Raw genomic sequence first — 21,544 nt, forward strand, 5'->3', positions numbered from 1 at the left:
GAAGATTCTGCGGAATGCCAGGAAACTTCTGGAGAAAACTCAGACGTTCTACAAAGTAAGATAAAGTTCCCAATATCTTTTACTTCTTTATTTATTAAAGCGGAGTTCCACCCAAAAGGGGAAGTCCTGCTTTAAAGATTGGTCCCCCGCTCCCCATTAAAGATTGGTACCTTTGAGGAGCTGGTACCCGAATTTGACAGGTACCCGCTCCCACTTCCACTGCGATCGCCTAGGAGATCGGAAACGGAAATTGTCCTCCCTCCCCGAAGTCTTGTGGGACACGTGACAGGTCCCAGAAGACGACGGGGCCATTCAGGAAGCGCAGCTCTACTCGCGCAGTGGGCACCCGGCTGTGAAGCCGCAAGCTGTCACAGCCGGGTGCCCACACTGAAGATGCCGGCGCCGGGGAGAGAAGACGGCTGGTGAAACCAGCTGTGGTGAGGCCGTCGCCATCTTGAAGTGGTGTGCCCACACTGAAGATGCCGGCGCCTGGAATACACGACGGACGGTTAAAAAACGCTGCGGCGGGGGGCAACGCGGGATCGTGGGACAGGTAAATGGCTGTTTTTTTAAATGTCAGCAGCTATAGTTTTTGTAGCTGCTGACTTTTATTTTTTTACAGATTGAGTGGAACTCTGCTTTAAGATGAAACAATTCTTTGATTAGTAGGATGCTGTGCAAACAAACCTAAAAGAGGAAGTGGAAGCAAAAGAATAATAGAGGTATTATCCCCGGCTCTTCCATCCTGACTTGTGCTCCATCTCTGTAGCCTCTCTGAATCTGTTTTGAGGTTGAGAAGCCAAGCCTGGACATTTTACAGCACCTTCGTTTATTTATAAGGGATCTTTATCTTTTGAGTAACAATTTTTCTTAATTTTTAGTATTTTCCAAAGATGTGTTTAATAAATTAAGCAATAACTTTTGATCATGTCTCAGCTGGCCTGCTCTTCTTCTTCTTTCTTTTTTTTTTTTTTTTTTATGATGTATTGCAGGAAGATGTTCACTGATGCTGTGCCTAGTCAGCTTTCTGTTCATTTTGTACCGGTAGTATACCGAACTATAGCTGATGTTTTGCTGTTGAGCCAGCTTTTTAGGTATGTTACACTATATGCAAAAAGTTCAGTATGTGGACATCACTCCAAATGTGATTCTCGTAGTTTCCCGTGAAGGGTACTAATAATGCTACAGTATTCAGACATTTTAGGCCAGGGTTTCTCAACCAGGGTTCCTCCAGAGGTTGCCAGGGGTTCCTTGAGCAATGAGCAATTTTTGCCTCTCAGGTAAGTTCCCGCTGACACCATTGATATTTTTAGCAATCTGTAAGGGGGTAATTCTTCCCAATGACCACAAGTGTGAGGAGCATTGTTCCCAATGACCACAAGTGTGAGGAGCATTGTTCCCAATGACCACAAGTGTGAGGAGCATTCTTCCCAATGACCACAAGTGTGTGGAGCATTCTTCCCAATGACCACAAGTGTGAGGAGAATTCTTCCCACTGACCACAAGTGTGAGGAGCATTCTTCCCAATGACCACACGTGTGAGGAGCATTCTTCCCAATGACCACAAGTGTGAGGGGCATTCTTCCCAATGACCACAAGTGTGAGGAGCATTCTTCCCACTGACCACAAGTGTGAGGAGCATTCTTCCCACTGTCCACAAGTGTGAGGAGCGTTCTTCCCACTGTCCACAAGTGTGAGGAGCGTTCTTCCCACTGTCCACAAGTGTGAGGAGCATTCTTCCCAATGACCACAAGTGTGAAGAGCATTCTTCCCAATGACCACAAGTGTGAGGAGCATTCTTCCCAATGACCACAAGTGTGAGGAGCATTCTTCCCAATGACCACAAGTGTGAGGAGCATTCTTCCCACTGACCACAAGTGTGAAGAGCATTCTTCCCAATGACCACAAGTGTGAGGAGCATTCTTCCCAATGACCAAGAGTGTGAGGAGCATTCTTCCCAATGACCACAAGTGTGAGGAGCATTCTTCCCACTGACCACAAGTGTGAGGAGCATTCTTCCCACTGACCACAAGTGTGAGGAGCATTCTTTCCACTGACCACAAGTGTGAGGAGCATTCTTCCCAATGACCACAAGTGTGAGGAGCATTCTTCCCACTGACCACAAGTGTGAGGAGCATTCTTCCCACTGACCACAAGTGTGAGGAGCATTCTTCCCACTGTCCACAAGTGTGAGGAGCATTCTTCCCACTGTCCACAAGTGTGAGGAGCATTCTTCCCACTGTCCACAAGTGTGAGGAGCATTCTTCCCAATGACCACAAGTGTGAGGAGCTTTCTTCCCAATGACCACAAGTAAGAGGAGCATTCTTCCCAATGACCACAAGTAAGAGGAGCATTCTTCCCAATGACCACAAGTGTAAGGAGCATTCTTCCCAATGACCACAAGTGTGAGGAGCATTCTTCCCACTGACCACAAGTGTGAGGAGCATTCTTCCCAATGACCACAAGTGTGAGGAGCATTCTTCCCAATGACCAAGAGTGTGAGGAGCATTCTTCCCAATGACCACAAGTGTGAGGAGCATTCTTCCCACTGACCACAAGTGTGAGGAGCATTCTTCCCACTGACCACAAGTGTGAGGAGCATTCTTTCCACTGACCACAAGTGTGAGGAGCATTCTTCCCAATGACCACAAGTGTGAGGAGCATTCTTCCCACTGACCACAAGTGTGAGGAGCATTCTTCCCACTGACCACAAGTGTGAGGAGCATTCTTCCCACTGTCCACAAGTGTGAGGAGCATTCTTCCCACTGTCCACAAGTGTGAGGAGCATTCTTCCCACTGTCCACAAGTGTGAGGAGCATTCTTCCCAATGACCACAAGTGTCAGGAGCATTCTTCCCAATGACCACAAGTAAGAGGAGCATTCTTCCCAATGACCACAAGTAAGAGGAGCATTCTTCCCAATGACCACAAGTGTAAGGAGCATTCTTCCCAATGACCACAAGTGTGAGGAGCATTCTTCCCAATGACCACAAGTGTGAGGAGCATTCTTCCCAATGACCACAAGTAAGAGGAGCATTCTTCCCAATGACCACAAGTGTAAGGAGCATTCTTCCCAATGACCACAAGTGTGAGGAGCATTCTTCCCAATGACCACAAGTGTGAGGAGCATTCTTCCCAATGACCACAAGTGTGAGGAGCATTCTTCCCAATGACCACAAGTGTGAGGAGAATTCTTACCTCTGACTATCACACTAATGCATCATGAATGGTAAATAAAGCCATTTTTAGCAGGGGTTCCCTGAGATCGGAAAGTTAAATCAAGGCTTCCTCTGTGTTAAAAAGGTTCACAGAGGCTGTTTTAGACAATTGTGTGCTACTAACCTTGTGGCAACAGTTTTAGGATGGTCTTTTTTTCTGTTCAGCAAAACTGTGCACAAAGCCAGGTTTATAGACACCATGGAGGTGGGGGGATTTACTAACAATAGAGCATGCAAAATCTGGTATGGCTCTGCATAGAAACTAATGGGCTTCCAGGTTTTAGTCCTCATGCACACCTGATGTTTTTACAGCTGCTGTTTTTGGCTTTTGATGTTTTTTGTTTTTCTTTCTACAGCCAGTAAACCCCCCAGCATGTTATCCCATGTGTCCATACACACATAGACTGGAATCAGCATTTTTTGGCAGGGGTGTTTTTTGGCTGAAAAAAACCCCAGAACTAGTGGGTTTCTAGAGGAGTATTTTAGCTGTAAAAAGCTCTAATGCTAAAAACGCTGAAAAACTCAGGTTTTTCCTGAGCAGCGTTTCAAAACGCCCTCCCCCCAGTGTGTATGGAGCCTTATTGTCGAAGCTTAGTTGAACAAGCTGAAGTTGGAAGCTGATTGGTTACCATGTACGTCTGCACCAGATTCTGAGTGCTCCAGTTTAGTAAATCTTCCCCATGGCTTGATGTGGAGGAACTGCACAGGCACCTTTCTGGTAGAATGCAAATGCAAGCCAAGTCTTCTAATCCAGTATCAATATCTGATGTCACAGGTGCTCTTTCAGGCTAAATGACTAAAACAAATCTGGCGCAATGTCCTCCCAGGATGGTGGCGGCTGTTATAGCAGTGTAGCAGATGAGGGGGGTGGAGCTCTTGGATTTAGCGCCATATAATTGCCAGTGATTTTGAAATGGGACATCCAACAAGCTTATTTAGCTGCGATTGTCTGGACACGACAAACGTTTGGCCATGTATTGCATACTGTATTAGCAGGTTACCCTTGGAACATGTATGTTTTAAAATTCACACATTTTTAAACCCTTCTGCCCAGCCCTGCTATTGCTTTAGTTGGGCTATATCATCCGGGGGGTTGTGATGGTCTGCCCAGTCACACAGGGTCGTGGATAAAGGGGTACCACCTGTCCTCCTGTATGGGCCCCGGGCTAGCAGGGGGGCCCAGGCAGCTGGGTGAATCTGATGTGGGCAGGGAGGGTGATTGGCACAGTGGGGGCAATTACTGGAACAGATTCCATGTATGGCTCTCTGCAGTAGCTGAAATCTGGCTTTTTCTCCTCTCCCTCCCGATGGCATTCAGCTGCTGCAGAGAGAGCTATAGAGGGGATTGGTTCCAGTAATTGACCCGCCACACCCATAAACCTCAGTGTGCACTATATGTTTCTCCCTGCTACCCAGGCCCCATTGTATTCCTCTCCTTCCCACTGGTTTCTGCCAGCACACAACAGGATCCTTTTCGTAATGAAAAAATGCAGTAATGTAACGAGTCATCTGCTGGGGCACCTGCTGAAAAAAAAAAATTGCTAGCAATTAAAAAATAAGAAACAAACGGTATGGATTTTGAGGGGAACCTCCACGGCAAGCAAAATAAAAAAAATAGTGTGGGGATTTCTGAGCGTGCAGGTCAGGAAGGGGGGGGGGGGTGGGTGTTGGGGCTGGGGGCAAGCAAGAAGTCACCCCCCCTTCCCAACATGGGGGGGCAGCTCTGCTCCCCAATTGATGCCACAAGGGGGCGTGGTCACCGGTTGACTTTGCCCCTTAGTTATTTAAGAACTGTCAGGCAGCGGAGCTGTGGGGGAGTCTTTGTCGGGAGCGGAGCCCTTTTTTTTTTTTTTCTGGTTTGTTTGTTAGGAAGTTCCAGTAATTGACCCCCCCACCCCCGCCACACCCATAAGCCTCAGCGTGCACTATATGTTTCCCCCTGCTACCCAGGCCCCGTTGTAAAAATGCAGTAATGTAACGAGTCATCCGCTGGGCACCTGCTGAAGAAAAAAAATTGCTAGCAATTAAAAAATAAGAAAAAAACGGTATGGAGTAGCATTCTCCAAACCCCCCCCCCCCCAAAAAAAAATCCATAGCAAGCCCTTTGGGTCTGGTATGGATTTTGAGGGGAACCTCCACGGCAAGCAAAAAAAAATGGTGTGGGGATTTCTGAGCATGCAGGTCAGGAAGGGGTGGGTGGGTGTTGGGGCTGAGGGCGAACAAGCAGTCACCCCCCCCCCTTCTCAACATGGGGGGGCAGCTCTGCTCCAGTCATTGATACCACTAGGGGGGCGTGGTCACCGGTTGACCTTGCCCCTTAGTTATTTAAGAACTGTCAGGCAGCAGAGCTGTCAGACGGGGAGTCTATGTCGGGAGCGGAGCCCTTTTTTTTTTTTTTTTTTTTTTTGTTGGGAAGGCGGTGGCAGCGGGCATTGTGATTGACGAGGGCTCTAAACCAGGGGATGTTTTTTATATTTTTGTTTTTTTTAATAAAGGACTTGTCAAAAGGGCATGTGGGCTGGTATGGTTTTGGCAGGGAGGGCGTGACAACCTGCTGGCAGCTGATGACTCGTTACATTACCGCATGTTTTCACTAACTCATGCTGTATTTTGGTACACTTTTTTTAGTGAATGCCAACAATTTTTTTTGAAACATACTTGGATGCGGTAAGATACCGCTTTGCGAATTGTCCCCACAGACCTAAAACGTATTCTGCAAGAAGAGAGTTTTCAGCACCGCATCACTTGCATTGCGTTCTTGCTGGAAGAATCTGCAAACATGCTGGCATGAATACATAGAAGAAGCTGGTTTTGTTCCCATAAGAATACATTCAATGTAGAAGATGGGCATACAGGGTGGTGATAGCCTCTTCTGCTGCCTGCTCCTGTACTTCCAATATAGGATGCTACTTTTAATGGCGTTTTGTGTCTTTCTTGTCTCACGTGACATTCTTGCTTGTGATTTTTCTCTCAGGAGTTGAATCGTCTTCGAAAGGCAGCACTTGCCTTCGGGTTCCTGGACCTCTTGAAGGGAGTGTCTGATATGCTGGAGAGGGAATGTACTCTGCTTCCTGACAACGCTCATCCTGATGCCGCCTTCCAGCTCTCACATGCAGCAGCTCAACTCAAACTGGCCAGCACTGGAACCTCTGACCACGCTTCCTATGACAATAACATTGCGCCTCTGCAGACGGACTTCTCTGGCCGTGGCTCTGAAAGAATGTGAAGACCGGATCTATATCCTTGTGGGGCCTCAGCGGAGGACTTCTCCTCCACCTTGGAAAGCCGGTTGGCTTTCTAGCAAGTAAACCACTGCAGACTGCAATTCACTGGTAATGGGCCAGGACTGAGAACCCGTTGGCTCAGGTATAGCTGCCCGAAATGTGGAAGCACAGTAATCTCTATTGATATGTGTACTGTATATAGTAACATCAGGAACCACACAGGTCTGCGGATCCTAGGATTACAAGGCTTGCCTGTTTCCACTTTCCTGTGGCAATATGTGGCCCTAATTTCCATGTTTTGTGACTGATGGGAAAATTTTTTGCAAGAATTGCACTATACCAGTAGCAAGGATGTACAGGTATCTAAACGACTTGTATACAAAGGGTTTCCTAAATGTGTTAAAATCTCTCTTGGACCAGTAAGTGATCATTACTTTTTGCTATAGAAGGCTCATCGCTGAATGTCTGCTAGTGTCAAACATCCTCTTAAGTCCGGAATAAATGTTCTGGCAGGTCTTGAAGGGACACCATTATGGCAAAGGCTGAATTTTTACCATCCATCATTCTGAAAACAGATTAAAGCTTCTAAGGGCAACCTTAAGCTGGTGCTATGTGGGGGTGGGGATATCGGCACATTCTGAAGTTCTTGGATTTTTCCAAGAATCTCCAAGAATCTGATCACTCATCTCTGACCTATGACCTTACCCCCTTGTGGAGGGCTGAGCTGTAATTTGCAAAGTAATAAGCCTTTTGCTCACAGGGGGGATTATTTTTCAAAACGCTCTTCAGTTTTAGTGAGGTTTGTGGACCAGTGGACTTTGTAGGCACATATACATCAATCCTAAATGAAATAAATATGAAGGAGGAGCCTGCACGCTGTGACGTGACGCCGCCGGAACACGGAGGTCCGGCGGCCATCTTTATACACAAGCTGGTTAGTCATCAAGCAGCTTTAACCCCTTTGCGCCGGTGCCTCCCGACCCTTTAAGGGTTTCAGCAGCCGGGGGGCTGGGTTTAGGGTCATGTGACCGCCGTGACACCCCGTCACATGATCAAGAAAGGTCCCGATCGAAAGAGGAGATCGGGACCTTTCCGTGAGTACCGGACATGTGTGCTGGGAGCGTGCAGGGCGCGCGCTCTCAGCACATATGTCTTTTTTTAATAGAACGCAAATGTGCGGCCGCTCGGTGTCTAGGCCCAGACGCTGGGAGGCCGCACATTTACGTTCGGTCGGCGTGAAGAGGTTAAGCTGCATGTATCTCCTGCTAATTTTGGAATGCTTTCTGGAATTTTAACCCTTTAATAAAATCTGGTATTTAATTACTACACTATGGGCAATATCCATTTTTACTCTGTACCGAGCATTTAATTCCCCAGAAACCCTGTTGACCACCCCAGCATCCAGAGGAGGGCAATCCACCACGCTCCAGCTTATCCTATAGGGGACCTATAGGAAAATTTCACCACAAAAACCACGATATTTCGTGAAACATTCGGCAAAACGTTCCACAAAGTAATAGCACACCAATCGGGAACAATCCGCACGTTTTGATATATTACTTGTCTTTGTAGTGTAAAAACTGTGGGAGGAGTTAGCGTGGCAAATTTAGCTATAATAAGAATAAAAATAAGAACTAGAAAAGCTAAAATTTCTGGGGAAATTGTGTGAAGTGTTCTTGCCTCCACCAGTAGTCTACAACTGGAGTGGGCGGACATTTTTAGTGGCAGCAGGGATAGCTGAACATTTTGATATAAGATTTTGTGCAGGTGGGCTCAGGGGCCGACTGACAACTCATGGGGCCCCCGGGCAATAGGGGATCATGGGGCCCCTGTGTCCTTGCCCAAACTCAAAAAAGCCTATGAAAAAGGTACCAGGGGCATCTCATTGGGCCCCCTACTGACCCCCCGGGCAATAGGGGATCATGGGGCCCCTGTGTCCTTGCCCAAACTCAAAAAAGTTTATGAAAAAGGTACCAGGGGCATCTCATGGGGCCCCCTACTGACCTCGGGCCCTCGGGCAGTGCCTGAGTTTCCAAATGGTCAGTCCGCCCCTGGGTGGGCTTCAAAATGAGGGAGTGATGGCAGTTTAGAAATCATGTCCTGGTTTGTCAGCTCCCACTCTAGTTTTGAACATTCCGCCATTCATTCCTATGGGACCAATTTCACCACAAAAACGCTGATATTTCGTGAACCATTCGGCGAAACGTTCCACAAAGTAATAGCACACCAATCGGGAACAATCCTCACGTTTCGGTATGTTACTGTCTATGTAGTGTAAAATCTGTGGGAGGAGTTAGGGTGGTAAATTTGGCTATAATAATAAGAATATATATGTGAGATAACAGGAAGTGGTCGCCATGCAAGAACACTTAACTAGAAAAGGTACAATTTCTGGGGAAATTGTGTGACGTGTTCTTGCATCCAACCCTAACCAAGTGATTGATGAAATGTAAGCAGTGCACATGGCAAGCCTGATAGACTGAGAAATGCATTTCAACTTGTATTTTGCAGCTCACAGTCTAGCCTGGGTCACTCAGCTGCCTGGTGAGTCATCTTTGGTTGCTATGGCAACTCACTGAGTCAGTCACAGGAAGCTGAGAGGGGCTTTTATAAACACACTGCTCCAACTTGCCAAATTCACTGGCGATTGCCACTTTCAAACACTTGTAGTTTTAAAAGTATAAATGCTACTGCAAAGAGCTATATTGTGAGAATCACAAGAACCAGACCTACATTTTGATGCATAGTATGTCTCTGAAATATTAAAAATGAAGGCACAGTCGCAGTTTAGAAATGACCCTTCAAATTTCAGGTAGCTGCGAGTGAAGTTTCAATGAAAGTCAATGGGCAGTGTGAGTTGCAAACAAAAGGTGATATTGTGAAAACTATCAGGACTATAGCTTAGCCGTGGACATTTTTAGTGGCAGCGGGGATTGCCGAACGTTTTGATATAAGATACGTGTAGGTGGGCTTGAAAATGAGGGAGTGATGGCAGTTTACAAATCATGTCCTGATTTTTCAGCTCCCACTCTAGTTTTGAACATTCCGCCATTCATTCCTATGGGACCAATTTCACCACAAAAAACGCGATATTTCGTGAACCATTCAAGTGATAGCGCACCAATCGGGAACAATCCGCACGTTTCCGTATATTACTATGTAGTGTAAAAACTGTGGGAGGAGTTAGCGGGGTAAATTTGTCTATAATAAGAATATATATGTAAGGGGTCTTGCAAAAACACTTAAAAATGAGAGGTACAGGGAACAACCATTACGCTCAACTTCCAAGCCTCAGTGTCACTGAACTTCTCCGGTGACATCCTCACCCTGTCATTGAACTTCATTAGATCAGATCCTCATTGTCAGTATCACTGAACTCCCCAGAGAGATCCTCATGGTAGTAAGCACTCATGGGGGAGTCTCACTCCTGTCAGTAATCACTGAACTTCCCTCAGATAGATCCTCACATCAGTATCAATGAACTTCCCTCAGAGGAATCTACACCTCAGTAGTGTCACTGAGTTGGCCCTAGAGAGAGCCTTCACTTGGTGTCCATTGAGCTTTCCCAACCTCTCCATCTGCTCAGTAAGCTTCGAGTCTTTTTATACCGCCCGAACTACCAAAATATCAACCTATGGAGAGTCAAATTTGAATTTAACATTAAAATCTTTCTTTTGGCTTGTATATTCGCATCCAAATCTTTCTGGCTCTGTAAACCATCTAAAAACACAAATAATTCAGATTTGATCAACCCTGAGGTGGCAAAACCCATTTCCCAGAATCCTTTGCAAAGATATGCAAATGAGCAGGTTCAGCCAGTAACTTTCAAATCATACCTCTGCTGATAACTGTCACCAGTGTGCCTATGAGAGCTCTCAACTGACTTTTCATGCCATAGCTGGACACAGGAGCCGGACCAGGGCAACCGCCTGTAAAATGACAGCTTTCTTAACTACAAAGGTGAGGGGGGGGGGGGGGATTCTGCTTTAACCGTTTCAATACCGGGCAATTTTACACCTTCCTGCCCAGGCCATTTTTCAGGTTTCAGCGCTCTCACACTTTGAATGACAATTGCGCGGTCATACAACCTTGTACCCAAACTAAAATTTTATCATTTTCTTCACACAACTAGAGCTTTCTTTTGGTGGTATTTAATCACCGCTGGGGTTTTTATTTTTTGCTAAATTAACAAAAAAAGACCAAAAATTTTGAAAAAAAAACACATTTTCTTTGTTTCTGTTATAAAAGTTTACAAATAAATAATTGTTCTTCATAAATTTAGGCCGAGATGTATTCTGCTACATGTCTTTGGTGAAAATAACCCAAATTAGGATGTATTATTTAGTTTTTAGGAAAGTTATAGAGTTCACAAACTATGGTATAGATCTGAATATTGATCAATCCTGAAGTACTGACAGCCAATCTAATTTCTTGAGGTCTAAGAATGTCAGAACAGTACAGATATCCCCCAAATGTCAGAACAGTACAGATATCCCCCCAAATGTCAGAACAGTACAGATATCCCCCCAAATGTCAGGACAGTACAGATATCCCCCAATGACCCCTTTTTGCAGAGTAGACAGTCCGACGTACTTCATAAGAGGAATGGCGAGTTTTTTGAAGTTGTATTTTTTTGTCATAATTTTTCGGAAAATGAAAAAATGAAAAAAATTATTTTCACTATTTCTTTTTTTACATACTGTCACCAGTGCAGTACAGCGTCATCATATAACTGGCATGGCGGTGAACAGGGACACTGACTGTTGACAGTATGAAAAAAATATATATATATATATATATATTTTTTTTTTTATTATATTTAATTTTTTATTACATTTTTTTTTATTTTTTTAAAGATTTTTTTTCATATTTCACTATGACCAAAATAGTACACTGTTACCATAGTAACATTGTACTACTTTGGGGAAGTGATCAGTATTTTTTTTTTTTTTTTTTTTTACACAATTTGCTTATAGCAAAGAATTACTTTGCTATAAGCAAGCATTTACCTGAATGAAATCGATTCATTCAGCTTTTTTTTTTTTTTGTGCTTAGCTGTGATTTGGTCACAGCTAATCACATGACATGTGCATGTGATTAGCTGTGACCATTCACAGCTAGGCACTAGTATACAATGGATGGCATGAATGAAGCCATCCATTGTATACAACTGTCATGTGACCTGCTGTGATTGGTCACAGCAGGTCACATGGTACCAGCAATGGGAGCCGGTACTCGGATCTTTCATCGGCCGTGTCCGAGGTACACGGCCGATGACAGGTCGCACTGCTGCGCCGTTCTGCACTAGCGCAAACGGCGCATGTGCGGGAGCACGCCAAATGGCGGGCACCCGGAATGCAGATACACATCTGAAGCCGCCAAATGGCCATTGGCCGGGCGGCTAATGGTTAACCACTTGCCTACCAGGCACTTATACCCCCTTCCTTACCAGGCCAGTTTTCAGCTTTCAGCGCTGCCGCACTTTGATTGACAATTGCGCGGTCATGCAACATTGTACCCATATGAAATTTTGATCATTTTTTTCTCACAAATAGAGCTTTCTTTTGGTGGTATTTAATTGCCACTGGGCGCTTTACTTTTTGCGCTATAAATAAAAAAAGTGCAAAAAATTTTTATTATAAAATTTTTCAAACAGGTATTTTTTCTCCTTCACTGATGTGCGTTGATGAGGCGGCACTGATAGGCGGCACTGATAGGTGACACTGATGATGGGTACTGATAGACGGCACTGACTGGCATCACTGCTGGGCACTGACTGGCAGCACTGACTGGCACAACCCCTGGGCACTGACTGGTGGCACTGCTGGGCGGCACTGGTGGGTGGCACTGGTGGGCAGCACTGGTGGGTGGGCACAGGTGGGTGGGCACAGGTGGGTGGCACTGGTGGGCACAGGTGGGTGGGCACAGGTGGGTGGCACTTCTGGGCACAGGTAGGTGGCACTTCTGGGCACAGGTGTGTGACACTGCAGAGTGGCACAGGTGGGTGCACTGCTGGGCACAGGTGGGTGCACTGCTGGGCACAGGTGGGTGATCTGCTGGGCACAGGTGGGCGGAGCTAGTGGGCGCACTGCTGGGCACAGGTGGGCGGAACTTGCGGGTGGCACTGCTGGGCACCGATCATCAGGGCACTGATCATCAGTGTCCTGATGATCGGTGCCGATCCCCGCTCTGACAACTGCCGGTTCTCGGCAGTACTTTCCTCACGATCTGACAGCGTGAGGAAAGTGCAGCCGAGAACCGGCACTTGCATTTCCCTGTGATCAGCATGTCATTGGACACCGCTGATCACGTGGTAAAAGGCCGCTGGGATCGGCCTTTTACCACATCACGTGATCAGCTGTGTCCGTAGGACACAGCGATCACGGAGATCGCCGGGTGCGCGCCCCCTGGGGCGCGCAGGAGAGCGCGTTCTGGGGGGACATCATATGACGTCCACCCAGAACTGGCCGGCCGCAGTGAAGCCGTCATTCGGCTATCTGCGGTCGGCTACTAGTTAACAAAGCCTTCATTTTTCCTTCATGGAATCCTCCCAGCACTTTGTTATGTGGCAATTTAAGTGTCTGCTGTCATCTCAGGAAGTAGCTGGTGCCGCCTCTCCATATATACAAGTATAGAATCGAAATTCAAGAAACCTCAAGGTGGTAATGTTGTGTTATTAACCCCTCGCCTACAGGACACCTATACCCCCTGCCTGCCTACCGGGCACTTCTACCCCCTTCCTGCCTACCGGGCACTTCTACCCCCTTCCTGCCTACCGGGCACTTCTACCCCCTTCCTGCCTACAGGGCACTTCTACCCCCTTCCTGCCTACCGGGCACTTCTACCCCCTTCCTGCCTACCGGGCACTTCTACCCCCTTCCTGCCTACAGGACACCTATACCCCCTTCCTGCCTACAGGGCACTTCTACCCCCTTCCTGCCTACAGGGCACTTCTACCCCCTTCCTGCCTACAGGGCACTTCTACCCCCTTCCTGCCTACAGGGCACTTCTACCCCCTTCCTGCCTACCGGGCACTTCTACCCCCTTCCTGCCTACCGGGCACTTCTACCCCCTTCCTGCCTACAGGACACCTATACCCCCTTCCTGCCTACAGGGCACTTCTACCCCCTTCCTGCCTACAGGGCACTTCTACCCCCTTCCTGCCTACAGGGCACTTCTACCCCCTTCCTGCCTACAGGACACTTCTACCCCCTTCCTGCCTACCGGGCACTTCTACCCCCTTCCTACCTACCGGGCACTTCTACCCCCTTCCTGCCTACCGGGCACTTGTACCCCCTTCCTGCCTACAGGACACTTCTACCCCCTTCCTGCCTACCGGGCACTTCTACCCCCTTCCTGCCTACCGGGCACTTCTACCCCCTTCCTGCCTACCGGGCACTTCTACCCCCTTCCTGCCTACAGGACACTTCTACCCCCTTCCTACCTACAGGACACTTCTACCCCCTTCCTGCCTACAGGACACTTCTACCCCCTTCCTGCCTACCGGGCACTTCTACCCCCTTCCTGCCTACAGGGCACTTCTACCCCCTTCCTGCCTACAGGACACTTCTACCCCTATCCTGCCTGCAGCGCACTTCTACCCCCTTCCTGCCTACAGGGCACTTCTACCCCCTTCCTGCCTACAGGACACTTATACCCCCTTCCTGCCTACCGGGCACTTCTACCCCCTTCCTGCCTACCGGGCACTTCTACCCCCTTCCTGCCTACCGGGCACTTTTACCCCCTTCCTGCCCAGGCCAATTTCCAGCTTTCAGCGCTGTTTCACTTTGAATGACAATTGCGCAGTCATGCAACACTGTACCCATATGAAATTTTTATCATTTTGTTTTGTGACAAATAGAGCTTTATTTTGGTGGTATTTAATCACCGCTGGGTTTTTTATTTTTTCTTAAACAAACCAAAAACCACTGAAAATTTTGTTATAAAATTTTGTAAATAAGTTATTTTTCTCCTTCAATGATGTGCACTAATGAGGCTGCACTGATGGGCACTGATAGGCTGCACTAGTTGACACTAAAAGGTGGCACTGATGAGGAGGCACTGGTAGGTGGCACTGATGGGTATTGACAGGCATCACTGATGGGCGCTGAAAGGCAGCACTGATACATGGCACTGATAGGCGGCACTGACTGGCGCTGTTAGGCGGCACTGACTGGCACTGTTAGGCGGCACTGACAGGCACTGATGCACACTGATAGGCAGCACTGACTGGCACTGATAGGTGGCACTGACGGGTGACACTGAAAGGCAGCTCAGATGGGCACTGATATGGGGCACTGATGTGGCACTGATGGGCACTGGCGGACACTGACAGGTGGCACTGCTGGGGCTACATTGATCATCAGGGCACACTGATGATCAGTGTACATGTTGTCCCCCCCCCCCCCCCCCCCCGCGGAAAGCCGATTTCTGGCTCTCCTCTCCTCTGTCAGCGTGACAGCTCGAGAGGAGAGAAATGCCGATAACCGACATTTCCCTGTTTACATGTGATCAGCTGTGATTGGACACAGCTGATCACATGACTGAGCCGACATCTTCGGCTCTTTCCGTGATCGGTGATCCGCTGTGTCTGAAGGACACAGCGCACCGCCGATCGCCACGCTGCGCGCTCCCTGAGCCGCGCATGCGCAGTGAGAATGGGAGGACGTCATCCCAGAACGAGAGAACCACCTTGCGCCCGTCATACTACTATATGGCGGGCGGGAGGTGGCTAATATGGGTTTGGATTTTTCCAAATTCGAACCGTTATGCTGGTCATTCACAGTTTGAATTTTGGGAAATTCCTGATTAATGGGTTGAACTTTGGGATAAGCAGACATTTAGATTTATTAAAACTGGAGCACTTACAATCTGGTGCAGCTGAGCATGGCGGCCAATCAGCTTCTGACTTCAGCTTGTTCAGTTAAGCTTTGACAATAAGGCCCCATGTACACGGGGGAATCTGGAAAACACTTCTGAACGATGGAAACTGACTGCTGGAAAACGTAGGTTAAAAAATGTCTGTTAGCTGCGTTTGCATACCGCGTTTATGTGCGTTTGCGTTTAGAAGCGTTTTTTTAACCACTTGCCCTCCTGAGGATTTACCCCTCTTAATGACCACGCCTCTTTTTGCTACTCGGCGCTGCACTAATTCAACTGATAATTGCGCGGTCATGCAATGCTGCACCCAAACAAAATTTACGTCCTTTTTTTTACACAAATAGAGCTTTCTTTCGGTGTAATTTGATCACCTGTGCGCTTTTTATTTTTCACGCTATAAACAAAAAAAGCCAAAAATTTTGAAGAAAAACAATATTTTTTATTTTCAGCTATAAAAAATATATAGTAAACTCAAAGTTGGTTATAAATTTAGGCCAAAATGTATTCTGCTCCATGTTTTTGGTAAAAAAAAATCCCAATAAGTGTATATTGATTGCTTTGTGTGAAGTTATAGCGTCTACAAACTATGGTATAGATACTGCAATTTACGCCATTTTTCTGCTATACAGCACTGCGCTAGTTTAACGGACAATTGCGCGGTCATGCAATATGGTACATAAATGAAATTTACATCCTTTTTTTCCCCACAAATTGAGCTTTCTTTCGGTGGTATTTGATCGCCTGTGCGGTTTTTATTTTTTGCGCTATAAAAAAAAAAGTCTGACAATTTTGAGGAAAAAAAAACAATATTTTGGACTTTTTGCTATAAAACATGTCCAGTAAAAAAAAAATGCAAAAATCAAATTTAGTCATAAATTTCTGCCAAAATGCATTCTGTGACATGTCTTTGCTAAAAAAAAAAAACAATACGTGTAAATTAATTGGTTTACGTGAAAGTTATAGCGTTTACAAATGGCGGGAAAGATACTGGAATTTTTAGGGTTTTTTTTATACTAATAATGGCGGCGATCAGGGACTTATGGCAGCGACCAGCGACTTGTGGCGGGACTGCGGCGGACATTCTGACATTGGGGGGTACTGACTTGGGGTCACTGACATCCCCAAAAACACTAATACAGTGATCAGTGCAAAAAAAATAAAAACTGACACTGTACTAATGGCAATGGGGAGGAAGGGGTTAACTTTATTTTGCAGGGAAGGGTTATAGGAGTGAGGGGAGTGTTTTACTAGGGGGCGGGGCGGGGTGTGTACTGGGCGGGACAAGGCTGATCGAGAAAGAGAAACTATTCTTTCTCGATCAGCTCATCCTCGAGCTGACAGAGAGGTGACAGACAGCACAACTACTGCAGCTGTGCTCTCTGTCACCGTTTACCGCCGATCGCCGGGACATAGCCACTAATGAGCGGCTGTGACCCGGCAACTGACATCTGCGGCGGTGATCCACAGGACAAATAGGGCGGCAGCGCGCCTCGCGCGCGCCCCCTATTTGTTTACAAAACACACATTTTAAAACGTGGTTTTGCCTGTGAGTGCCGCCCTGCCGCCGTATATGTACAGTGGTTGGGCAGCATGCGGTTAAGATAACTTCAGGAGACCTTCCAAAATGCCCAGAATGCACTGAAAAATAGTAAAAAATTAACTATTTCAGACATTTTAGAAGAAATAGAGAGAGCAGAAGCAGAGAGAGCAGTATGTGTTGAGATGACCGGTCTTTTCTGGTTGTCTTCACTATGGATCCCATCATGAGCATAATGCAGCACATTCTACCATTTTTTTCCTTCACGCAAAACCTGGGACTGACTGCGCTGGTGCACCGGGTCCATTTGAATACATGGAAAACACTTTGCATGCATTTCTGATGATGATAAAGGCTCCATACAGCATCTGGATATGGAACAGTTAAAAAAACGCTTCTAAACGCAAACGCGGTTAAATGCGTTTACATACGTTTACAAGCATTTGGCATTTGAAATGCTGATAAAATCTACTCCTGAACGCAAGTTTGGTGCATTAAAAAAAACGACTGTAAACTCAACTGCCTGTAAATGACGATGTGTACATGGACACATAGGAAAACATGAGGGGGAGTTCAGGGGCTGCTGAAAAAAATGCAGAAAAGTTCCTAAACGTGAGTTTATCAGCTGCAGGGTACATGAGCCCTAAAACCTGGAAGCTGATTGGTTACTATGCAGAGCTGCACCAGATTTTGCACTCTCCAGTTTTAGTAAATAGCCCCTTTGTCCACAGGAGCCATGCAATTTGTATTTGAATCTTGGTGTGCGAAGGCATTTGGTGTGCTCAGAGTAGATTTGCATCTTGTATGGGTAGGAATATATTTAAATGAGTTTTTGGTACTTGGAGTTCAGCTTTAGCCCTCCTGCACACTGGATGTGTTTACAGCGGCTGTTTTTGGCATTTGACATTTTTTTCTACAGCCAGTAAACCCCCCGGCGTGTTATCCTATGTGTCCATCCCCGGCGTGTTATCCTATGTGTCCATCCCCGGCATGTTATCCTATGTGTCCATCCCCGGCGTGTTATCCTATGTGTCCATCCCCGGCATGTTATCCTATGTGTCCATCCCCGGCGTGTTATCCTATGTGTCCATCCCCGGCGTGTTCTCCTATGTGTCCATCCCCGGCATGTTCTCCTATGTGTCCATCCCCGGCATGTTCTCCTATGTGTCCATCTCCGGCGTGTTATCCTATGTGTCCATCCCCGGCGTTTTATCGTATGTGTCCATCCCCGGCGTGTTCTCCTATGTGTCCATCCCCGGCGTGTTCTCCTATGTGTCCATCCCCGGCGTGTTCTCCTATGTGTCCATCCCCGGCGTGTTATCCTATGTGTCCATCCCCGGCGTGTTCTCCTATGTGTCCATCCCCGGCATGTTCTCCTATGTGTCCATACACACATAGACTGTAATCAACGTTTTGTTTTGGCTGGAAAAAATACCCAGGACTAGTGGATTTCTAGAGAAGATTTTTAGCTGTAAAAATGCTCTAAATGCTGAAAAATGTGGCAAAACGCGGTAAACTGCCGCAAACTTGTGATATTTTTTTTTTTTAAAAATGCAAATGTGGCAAAACTCCGCTAAATGCTAATGCAAAAATGCTTAAAAAAAGCTGAAAAACACACATTTTTAACGTGACTTTACACCGTTCACATTACCAGCCTTCTGAAAACGTCCCGTGTGCATGAGGACTTCAATTTGTATTTACTGGGCAAAATTCTGACAGATGTGGAATGAAGCCACAGAAACCATATTAAATTTGGAGGACAATACTAAACTAGAAAAGCTACAATTTCTGGGGAAATTGTGTGAAGTGTTCTTACCTCTACCAGTAGTCTGTAATTGGAGTGGGCGGAGTAACTGGGTGGAGTGGGCGGAGTAACTGTTGTGTGGTTGGAGTGGCTGGAGTAACTGTTGTGTGGTTGGAGTGGGCGGAGTAACTGTTGTGTGGTTGGAGTGGGCGGAGTAACTGTTGTGTGGTTGGAGTGGGTGGAGTAACTGTTGTGTGGTTGGAGTGGCTGGAATAACTGTTGTGTGGTTGGAGTGGGCGGAGTAACTGTTGTGTGGTTGGAGTGGGCGGAGTAACTATTGTGTGGTTGGAGTGGCTGGAGTAACTGTTGTGTGGTTGGAGTGGCTGGAGTAACTATTGTGTGGTTGTAGTGGCTGGAGTAACTATTGTGTGGTTGGAGTGGGCGGAGTAACTATTGTGTGGTTGTAGTGGCTGGAGTAACTATTGTGTGGTTGGAGTGGGCGGAGTAACTATTGTGTGGTTGGAGTGGCTGGAGTAACTATTGTGTGGTTGTAGTGGGCGGAGTAACTGTGAAAAGGTTGGACTGTTCAGAGTAACTTTATGGAGTGGGCAGAGTAACTGTGTGGAGTATTTGGAGTGAGTAAAGATAGTGAACATTACACTAACCAATTGATTGATCAAATTTAAAAAGTGCCCATGGCAAGCCTGATAGAGTGAGAAATGTATTTCAACTTTTATTTTTCAGCTCACACTCTCGCTTTTGTCACTCTGCTACCTGATCACACACCTGGATTCCTATGGCAACTCACTCTACAGCAAGGGCAGAGAAGAGCGGTTAAAAACAAACTGCTCCAAATTGCTCACTTCACTGGCGGTTGCCATCTTCAAACGGTTGTAGTTTAAAAAGTATAAATCCTACACCGAAGAGCTTTATATTGTGAGAATCACAAGACCCAGACCTACATTTTGATGTATAGTATGTCTCGGAAATATTAGAAATGACGGCACAGTCGCAGTTTAGAAATTGCCCTTCAAATTTGAGGTGGCTAGAGTAGAGTTTCAATGAATGTCAATGGTCGGCGTGAGCTGCAAACAAATGGTCATATTGTGAAAACTATCAGGACTATGGCTTAGCCGTTTAGTGGCAGCAGCGATAGCTGAACGTTTTGATATACGATTTGTGTAGGTGGGCTTGAAAATGAGGGAGTGATGGCAGTTTAGAAATCATGTCCTGATTTTTCAGCTCCCACTCTAGTTTTGAACATTCCGCCATTCATTCCTATGGGAAAAGTTCACCACAAAAATGGCGATATTTCGTGAACCGTTTGGTGAAACGTTCCACAAAGTAATAGCGCACCAATCGGGAACAATCCGCACGTTTCAGTATATTACTGTCTATGTAGTGTAAAAACTGTGGGAGGAGTTAGGGGGGTCAATTTAGCTATAATAAGAATAAGAATATATATGTGAGATAACAATAAGTGTTTTGCAAGAATGAAGATCATTGTAACAGCAAACTTTTCAACTGTCATGAATCGGTTACATACATGACTGCTGTGATCGGTGATTGGCTACAGCTAATCATATGGTACAAAGTGCTGTGATTGGCCCTGGCACCATGTGACAGCTGTGGGCCATTCACAGTCTAGGAACCACAGATGTTATGAATGAATTCATTCAGAACAGCTCTGTTGACACTGATTTTGCGATTGCATATCGATCACATGATCAGCAGGCGCCGAGTGCCAGGATCCGCGATTTGCTGTGTCCAGTGGATACAGCGGGGGGGGGGGGGGGGATGTGCTGTGCACCCCTATACCAGAATAGACCAAATTAGTTTGGCTTCTATATGTACTACAGCTGGTTGGCAAGTGCTTGTAGGAGTCAAAGATAATGATGGACCCTAGAAGAGGAGGTTCGGGGCTGCTCTGTGTGCAACCATTACACAGAACTGGTAAGTAAAAAAAAAAATGGTTTAAAATCACTTTAAAACCATTAAAGTGTTACTATACCCACAGCAGGACAATCAGTCTGTAGATGCAGTAAAGCATGCTTGTTATACTCACTGTGGAACCTAAGGGGTTAATCCTCAGCATTGTGTAAAAAGGCTGTTTGATCCTGTCTTCTCTGATCCTACACTGTCCCTAATCCATCTTCTGACAGCACAGAACTTTGGGGGAAAGGTGCACATGCTCAGTTTGGTGTGTATTGCTTGAGTTTTTTTTTTTTTTGGGGAGATTGCATGTGGTCAGCACAGGGCCAATCAGCACTGTCCAGACAAGAGGGTCAGGAGTTATGCAGCCTCATAGGACAATCAGGAGAATGAAAACTCCTACAAGCTTTAACCAGTGCTCTGCTGGACACTGATAGAAGTCACAAGACTGCTATATACTGCTGGTGAGAAGAGGTATTTAGCAGTTTATATTTACTAAAATAATTGCATTTCCATGTTGTGTGTACTGTGGGAGACCAGATATAGTGAATGCAGAGTCCGGGGAGAGCGGATATAGTGAATGCGGGGTTCGGGGAGAGCGGATACAGTGAATGCGGGGTTCGGGGAGAGCGGATACAGTGAATGCGGGGTTCGGGGAGAGCGGATACAGTGAATGCAGGGTCCGGGTAGAGCGGATACAGTGAATGCGGGGTCTGGGGAGAGCGGATACAGTGAATGCGGGGTTCGGGGAGACCGGATATAGTGAATGCAGGGTCCGGGGAGAGCAGATATAGTGAATGCGGGGCCCTGAGAGAGCGGATATAGTGAATGCGGGGTCCGGGGAGAGCGGATATAGTGAATGCAGGGTCCGGGGAGAGAGCGGATATAGTGAATGCAGTGTCCGGGGAGAGCGGATACAGTGAATGCGGGGTCTGGGGAGAGCGGATATAGTGAATGCAGGGTCCGGGGAGAGCGGATACAGTGAATGCAGTGTCCGGGGAGAGCGGAT

General features: G+C 46.6%; 1 long non-coding RNA gene across 1 annotated transcript; it reads left to right on the top strand.

The window, feature by feature from the left end:
• Nucleotides 1-7,768, top strand: LOC149452445 (uncharacterized). The gene is made up of 2 exons (XR_016314868.1): nt 1-55; nt 6,193-7,768. It is a non-coding gene; the product is annotated as an uncharacterized LOC149452445 (long non-coding RNA).
• Nucleotides 7,769-21,544: the final 13,776 nt, after the last annotated feature.

The sequence above is a fragment of the Staurois parvus genome, unplaced genomic scaffold (assembly GCF_062004578.1).
Source record: "Staurois parvus isolate SC_StPar_1 unplaced genomic scaffold, SC_StPar_1.0 ptg000472l, whole genome shotgun sequence".
NCBI lineage: Eukaryota > Metazoa > Chordata > Amphibia > Anura > Ranidae > Staurois > Staurois parvus.